Genomic DNA, 8172 nt, shown 5'->3' on the forward strand with positions numbered 1-8172 from the left:
TATTTGTCGTCTCAGGGGCTCACAATTGCCAGTTCCTAATGTTTAGTCAAGCCAGCACAAAATCAAGGCTTTCTCTTTCGAAGGATAACCGCTTAATGAGCAGCAGGAAGATTGTGGCGCTAGTGCTCTTATACGGCACTTGTGGTTGTGCTGTACACAGGTACACCTCGTAAATACCTCCCGCTTAGCGCCATTAATTACCCCGAGGACTTAAAAAAAGAGTTTATGATTTTGTTCGAGGTGATTCTGATGTTCACCAACAAATTCCGGAGTCTAATAAGAATCGTGCACAGCAAACTTTTCATTTCACCACTGCATACGCATGAGCCCATGTACTGACATTTGCCTCGTCCATTTACCTTTTCTCTTTCTCCTCTCTCTCTCTCTCGCTGTCATCTTTACGCTCCCCTTTCCCATTTCCCCGGCCTAGGGTAGCCAACTGGACATGTACCTGGTTAACATGCCTGCCTTTTCTCTTCTTGTTCTCCCTTCCTCCTCCTCATGTTCATAATGTTGGTTACTTACACTCTTTTGTTCGTATTATACTACAAATAACCAAGAAGTAATCCTTAAGAAAAAAACAATATAGAAAGGTAAACGTTTATTAATGGCATTTAGGAAAAACGCATGTATATCAACAGCATGTGTCCTCGGGTCCTCGGGCATACTCAGCACGAACGAAACATTAAGCACTTTCCTATGTCTGATTTGCATACGGCTCTAACTTCTAAGAAAATAACGTAACGATAGCAGTAAATAAGTCAGACATTCTGTTTCATGATCACATTTTTCGTAATATATAGAAATGTATTTTGCGGCTCAAATCAAGTGTTATGCACCATCTCGATACTCTTTCAGGGGGTTCTTTGTAAAAGTGTCTGCGTAAAAGGCACTCATTTGAGAAGTCGTATGTATCATTAGTGCTTATTTCACTCCCAAAGCAACACTATTTATGCGGGTACAACACTATCTCTCAGCCGAAATTCACCACGTTCAGAAGAAGTAGGTAAGTCTGGGAGAATATGCTCGGTATTTGACACAGCAGCGGCCAAAATTGGGATGTTACGAGCAGTATGTTGTACTGAAAGACATCTCGGTGCAGACAGTGGGCATTACAACCTTGGTTTGTGCACACATTTTCTTGGACTTCCTTTATATGCGCTGTAATCCTAATCATGTTGAACAATCCAGCACAATCTTCAATCTTACTAATTTACATGACGTTTTGGTTTGACTTTGTTCTGAGCTCGTTGCGCAGTTTTCGTGGTTTTAATCACTAATCAATATCGCCAATTCTTGCCGTGGAAAATAGGAAAAGCTAACCTGTATTACATTTCGTCCCCATCAGAACGCTTACAACTCCGACTTACCGACAAGACCTGCAGAGACAGCGAGAAAGATCAGCATTAGTCTCGCCATTTTAACCAAAGGAGAGGACTGGCCTTAGCTCCAACATATACCTGCTTCTTTGTTTACAGACCTCAGTGCACCTGTACGAATGTGTCCCAGCCCTTACGTATTGTCTGATGGCATGAGAACTTTCGCACATACTTATCATGACAAATATAGGTTTTCGCATTCGTATTCGCTGTTCTACTCGACAGCTGTGAAAAGCGTGCCGTAAACAAATGCGTTGAAAAATGAGACCTCCACAGTGCAATCACTGAAGAACGCAAAGAAAGAACGCATGACCGTTCTGTCACTTTTACAGAGGCGAAGCTCCTTATGCTCTAGGGTAACCCTGCGTCCTTCCGGCGGCGGCGTCATCCCAGCATATACAGACAGACAGACAGACAGACAGACAGACAGACAGACAGACAGACAGACAGACAGACAGACAGACAGACAGACAGACAGACAGATTGCCTTTTCGCCCAACTCATTCACATTCCCTCCATGGATAGGCTGAAATTTTGGGGGTGAAGCTCCTTATGCCGTGTGTTGTGCGTCCATGATGTGTAGACCTTTGACTGTTAGCAAACAGGCCCATTATGGCACCCGATTTCGTCTGCCGATCTGCCATAATAGCATTGGCATAGAGAAAGAAGAAGACAAGAGCGGACACTCCGCTAAACCTGGCCTCAGGAAGTGCGTCACGACTACGTAACGAACTAGTTGCTCTCACCAAACGTCAGAGGGCGCAAGCGCAAAAAAAACTGTTATAATCAATGCAACAGAATTGTTTTTACAAAATAATAATTATACGACCAAATTTGGTATGTTCTTTATACATAAAAACAATTTATTCAACACACCTTACGCGAATATTTTTCTTCAGCCGTACTGTCATAAACACCATCTACCCAGCGACAAGCCCATGCATGACTGACAGCGAGAAGCTTTCGTCGCTTTCGTCAACGTCGGCTGCGTCGGCGTTTTCGTGCGTGAGATAACAGGTGAGGCACGTTTTCAAGCGAAGCTTGTTGAATGACATGTTGTTGGTCTTGTTGGGTCATTTTTTCAGAAAACGGTTACACTTGCGCGAATAAGACACCATGCAACAAACATAGAAAGATGCACACACACACGTTGCGCCTCGAGTGTGCGAGTTTGTTTCTTACGTGGCGTCTCATTCACGCAGTTGTAACCTTTTTCTGAAGCTTGTAAGGACTGGGAGGTTCGCTAAAAAGAAAGTTTGTGGCTCTATGCGGCGGCTAGACGGGAACATAGTGCAACGTATGCAGTATAGCAAAGGCGGCACGGCGTCAAGCCGAGGCGACGCGTGCTGCGTCTGCCACGGACGCGAGCGTCTGTGCGCTGAGCGTAGCTGGGCAGCTAGGTCATAGGCTCGGTGCAAAATATTGAGAAGCATTCGCTGGGCCTCGCATGCTTCACGACGCGTTTCCCGAAGACTCGGAACACGAATAATTCTTGGTGTGCCGGAGGCAAATCTGGACTAGCTAAGTGGCCATCATCTTCGTTTTTTCGCTAGCCTTGTGCCACTAGTGCAAGCTGCTCACAAATTTTTTGACGTTTTTAATATAATTTTACCGCATAAATTTCAACTACGATTTTTCTTCCCAAGGTACTGCTGATACTGCGTACGTACGAAGGTGCTCTAAAGTTCCCAGGCCGCGATACCATTGCATTACAAGGGATAGTGGCCTGGAAACTTCTGAAGATCCTTGTACGTGGTCTTGACGTATATCTTTGCAAGTCAGAGTTTTATGGGTCAGAGATGTATCACTGGTTTTGTATTGTGCATCGATTAGCTAATCATTCAAAGGGGTTTGTTGGTACACTAATGACGTGCACATATCTTTTTCGTAATTTGACAGCGAAGCATCCACTTACTAACATTTTGAGACCGCGCTGACGCCATGCCGTCCAGCGGTCCAAGCTACGGCAGCTACTGCTGTGTATCGTGGTGCTTCAACAATGGCAGAACCCACAAGAAGCCTGGGACGAGTTTCTTCCGCATACCACGGGACGGCAGGTGTGTTAAAGCTTTTGTATGGTTTGCATGTCTTTAGGCTTACTGGTCGTACTTGCTCAGTGAGGGTAACAATAAAAAATCACTATTCAAGCACTTCTCCTTTCAGCTGATAGTTCATTGCCAATGCAGAATGAAAGCATGGTTGCAATATGCTGGACGCTATGATCTCCTTAGTAAGCCGGCCAGCCTATTGTACGCAACGTACAGGGTTTGTAGCGACCATTTTACTGCTCAAAGTTTCATGGACCTTGGGCACACAAGGCTTACAAGAATGGCTGTTCCCAGTGTGCAACCAGCTGCACCATGTAAGTGATTGACTGAAACTCAAATATGTGCAATAGCAGCCACTTGTAGTGAATCAGTGGCGACAGTTAACCGTGAAGATCTTTTTAGCCGATGGAGAAGCCTCACTTGGAAAGTCTTAAATTTTGTGAATTGTGGGCTATTACCTTCCTAACAGCAGCTTTATATTTCTGTCGTTTTTTGATGCTCTTGACCTGCGCAACTTGTTTTAAAAGACTTTAAAAGGCTATTTCACGTTATCTTCAAGCCTGAGTGCACATGTACGTATACCTTTTATCAGTGAAAGCTGCCACTGTTGATAATTCCAAAAATCACAAAGTACTTGTTTCCTAGTTGGTGCCTTCTCTTTTCTTCCACGTTCGACGAATTTATGCGTTTGAAAGAGCTGTTTAAGTTTCCCCATGCTACAAGCTTTGTAACCTGTACCAACTGCACATATATGCAGGTTCTCTGAGCGTCGCTTCAAGTAGTGACTGTGACATGGCTGCAGAAGCTGCACTGCAAGGTGCGGATGAGCTTCAGTTTGTGTTATTTTGAGCCTCCTAATTACTGATACATTGTCGTAATTTCATTTCTTCAGGACCTGCGGTAGAGGCTTCAAAAAGCGGCTCCCACACATTGAGGTGCCCCGATGAACAGGGTGCGTTCAGTGTCGCGATTTCTTTTTTTTACCGAAATTGACTGTTGACCAAACCTCTGCAGGTGGCAGCTCCCTTGTAGCTGATGAAAGAATTCCCGCTGACTTCGTCTTGCCGGAGAAAACCTTAACCAGTCATTCAGCTGTCACAAAAGGAACTTGTGTGACCGGTAAGTTGTATGTTCACTTCAACACCAGAGTGGATTGATATAGAGACTTCCGCAGGCCGCTCGCAAGATTGTTCCGACAGCACTGTCCGAGGCACTGAACAAGCTTCACAAAACCCTCCAGAAGACGTCTCCACCAACAGCTCTACGCCTGAGTGCCCTAGAGAAAATGGTGACTATGCTTTTATTGCAGCTGTTTTTAATGTGCTATTTTATGTTTAGGACATTCTGAGGAAACTATCCTCAAAAGGACACTACGTGTGCACTTACAAATTGTAAGGGTGGGCTCTCAGTGATTTTTATTTTTTTTGTGTTCATTGTCAACATTGTGAATGGTTTGTTTTTAGGTAGTGGAATCGAAAACTTTGCACCACAGAAAGTTGTGCAACTTGGGTCTGAAAGAGCGAGGAAAGTGCTCGTATGGGATTAGTTGTTCTTCGCTTTTACATCCATTTTTTTGTTTATTGCAGTGCGTTCCTTTGTGCCAGCGACAATGTCTCCATCAATGAAGTACAAGCAAACCATTAAACATCTGCAAGCCAAAGTAGCAGCACAGCGGAAAACTATCAAAAGACTGCGGAGACAGCCTCACCAAGCACCGTCATCGACTTCAAAGGCCCTTGAAGTTATCCGACCGCACGTCACCGAGGAGGTTTTTAAACTTCTTTCTGCACATGTTCGCTTGAGGCCCAAACGCAAGGGCAAACGGTTTCCCGTGTGGTTCAAGAAATTCGCTCTTCACCTAAACTTCCGAGGTCCGCGAACATACCGATTTCTGGCTCCATATTTTTCTTTGCCCTCCCGGCGTTCATTAAGGAGGTGGCTAGCTAATGTAAAGATGACTCCAGGCATAATTCCAGGAATCCTTTCTTCCATTGCAACAAATACTCAAGCTTGGAATGAACGGGACCGAGTGTGCGCTTTAGTTTTCGACGAAATAGCACTCAAAAGAATTTGTACTATGATGCTGCAAGAGACATTGTCCAGGGTTTTACAGATGATGGCACTCATCGCACTTCAACCATCGCTGATCGAGCACTGGTTTTTCTTCTTGTTGGCGTTTCGAGAAAGTGGGTTCAACCGGTTGCTTTTACTATAGGGCACACATCAACACCATCACCTGTTATGCATAACTTGCTGGTGTCTCTCATTTTGGAGCTTAGGAGCACTATTATTGCAGTGAAAGCAGTCATTTGTGACCAGGGTAGTTCAAATGTAAGCCTCGCTAACCAACTAAGAGTGACTGTAGCAAAGCCTTTTTTTTTGAAGTTAATGGTGAGTGGGTATATTACATTTTTGATGTTCCGCATTCAATTAAAACAACGCACAATAATGTCCAAGCACACAAGTTATACATTGGGGATGACATCGTTAACTGGTCGCACATTGTAAGCCTTTACCAATCCTCACATGAGTTGCGGTTGCGATTGGCTCCAAAGTTGACTGTACGGCACGTTCATCAGAAACCTTTTTCTAATATGAAGGTCAGCAGAGCAACTCAGGTCCTCAGTGCATCAGTTTCAATTGCTATCACGGCATTGGTGTATGCGAAGGTGCTGCCTGCCTCGGCCATCACTACAGCTCAATTTTGTGATCGTATGGACAGGATTTTCGATGCCTTGAACAGCTCGAGTAAAAAAAGAACTTCGCAAAAGCTGCGGCATGCAATCATGAAAAATGATTCAGAGCTGACTGACTTCCTCCGAGGCCAGCTTCCCTGGATTGCATCATGGCAGTTTGTTGGCAGACGTCAACCACAAACCATCGTAGGCTGGCAAATTACAATTCAGGCAATTTGTCAACTATGGGACGACCTCTCCAAAAATTACAATTTTGAATACCTGTTAACACGCAGGCTTCAACAGCATCCTCTGGAAAACATATTTGGCCACATTAGGCAAAAACAGGGTTGCAACACCAACCCCAATGTAGCACAATTTGTTTGTGGCCTGAAGCACATCTGCATAAGAAAACTCTTCAAGCTGTCAGAATACGGAAATGTCGAGGATGATGAATGTGACCTCCTCCAGGAGCAGCTCTCGCCATTCTCCCTCACCAGTGCGTCTCTTGTGGATAATGAGGAGTCTGCACAGCCACAGCCTGACGACTTTCCTGCTCTAGACGATCTCTCTGAACTTGCGACAAACGTTCATTCCCATATTATCGATGACTCCGCTGCATATTATGAAGCTGGTTTTCTCATCAAACACTTCCTTCGGAATGCATGTGACGGTTGCAGTTGCCCACAGTTACTGAAAGACGACAGTGAGACGCTTGAGGGTACCCACCAGTATTTCACAATGATCAAAGCATACCACGTCCCCAGCAAACGTTTTGGGAATCTCACTGTGCCATCAGAAGCAGCTTTTGCATACGTACAACAACTTGAATCTCACTTTCTTGCCATAATTGAGGCCACTGCACATCACCAGAAAGTGTGCGATGTTTTGTATCACCATCTGTCAAGTGTTGGCGAATTTCATTTCTGCTCTGCTGGGTGTCGCGCGAAGTTTCTGAAAATGTTTTGCCGGGTTCGTTTATGTTGGCATGTGCGTTTTGTGAACCGAAACTTAGATAGGGTTAGGTTCCAGTCTTCAATCTCAGGCATACAGCTTGACAAGTTCAAAGGTTAGCAATTAGCGGCGGGTTTACACTAAAGTATTCGAGTTGAGCCGAATCCTGCAATAGCTTTGTTATGTTATTACTTCGTTACAGCAGACTTCATTATGGTCTTATATGCTTATATTCAGCTCAACTGGACTAGCCACTCCTTCGTTGCATACATTGTTTAGGTTACCCGCTATGAGGAGTAGGGACACTGTGTATTCGCTCGAAGTGATTTGCATAACCTTAGAAAGAATGTTGGGTATCCTGTCTGTATTTTTGTAGCAAATGCGGGCGAACTGTACACTTTACTGTGGCTCGCTTGGTCACTGTGTATGCTTTATCTCTCCAGCTCAAGTAATATATCGATAACAAAACCGCTTGTTGAAATGCCTTCGAGTGGGTAAGGAACACAGTATGAAGTGGGCACGGTTCACGTTATCACGCTTTTCGTATTTTAGCTTCTCATCAACCTCCTGAACTCGCCCATCAAAATTTTCAAAAGAATACTCAAACTTGTAGCGTTTGATGGGGCTGTGGACGCTGCCATTTTATTTGTATATAGCTTGTGAGTGATAACGTACGATGTAGAGCCTTTGTGAAAAATAATGAGCCAAAGTGGTTTCCTTCTGCTATTTATTAGCCCTGTAATACCGCTCTCGTAACACCAATTAAGGTCCACAATTCTGGATAAGTGATGACTACAATCTATTTTAGCTCGAAAGCGTCACAGCAACACGCAGACGCAAATCACTTGGGATCTTAAGTTTTTGATGAAGGCGACGCATAAGAAGAGACACAAGACCTGCCAGTGTTTTAGCATAAAGTTTGTCTTTCACGTAGTGAGCAAGCTGCAAAGCCCTACCTTTCTGAGGACAAGCAGGCATCAAGTCTGCTTTTTTTCATTTTGGACTAGCTGTTCTTAAGCACAGCCAGCATACTGCACCTTTGCATTTCTGCTATATTGTGTCGTGTGGTTTCTGTGTGCTCTTTTTTATATGCATTATTTCGGTTAACCCCAGGCG

Source organism: Rhipicephalus microplus, chromosome 3 (assembly GCF_043290135.1).
Source record: "Rhipicephalus microplus isolate Deutch F79 chromosome 3, USDA_Rmic, whole genome shotgun sequence".
Lineage (NCBI taxonomy): Eukaryota > Metazoa > Arthropoda > Arachnida > Ixodida > Ixodidae > Rhipicephalus > Rhipicephalus microplus.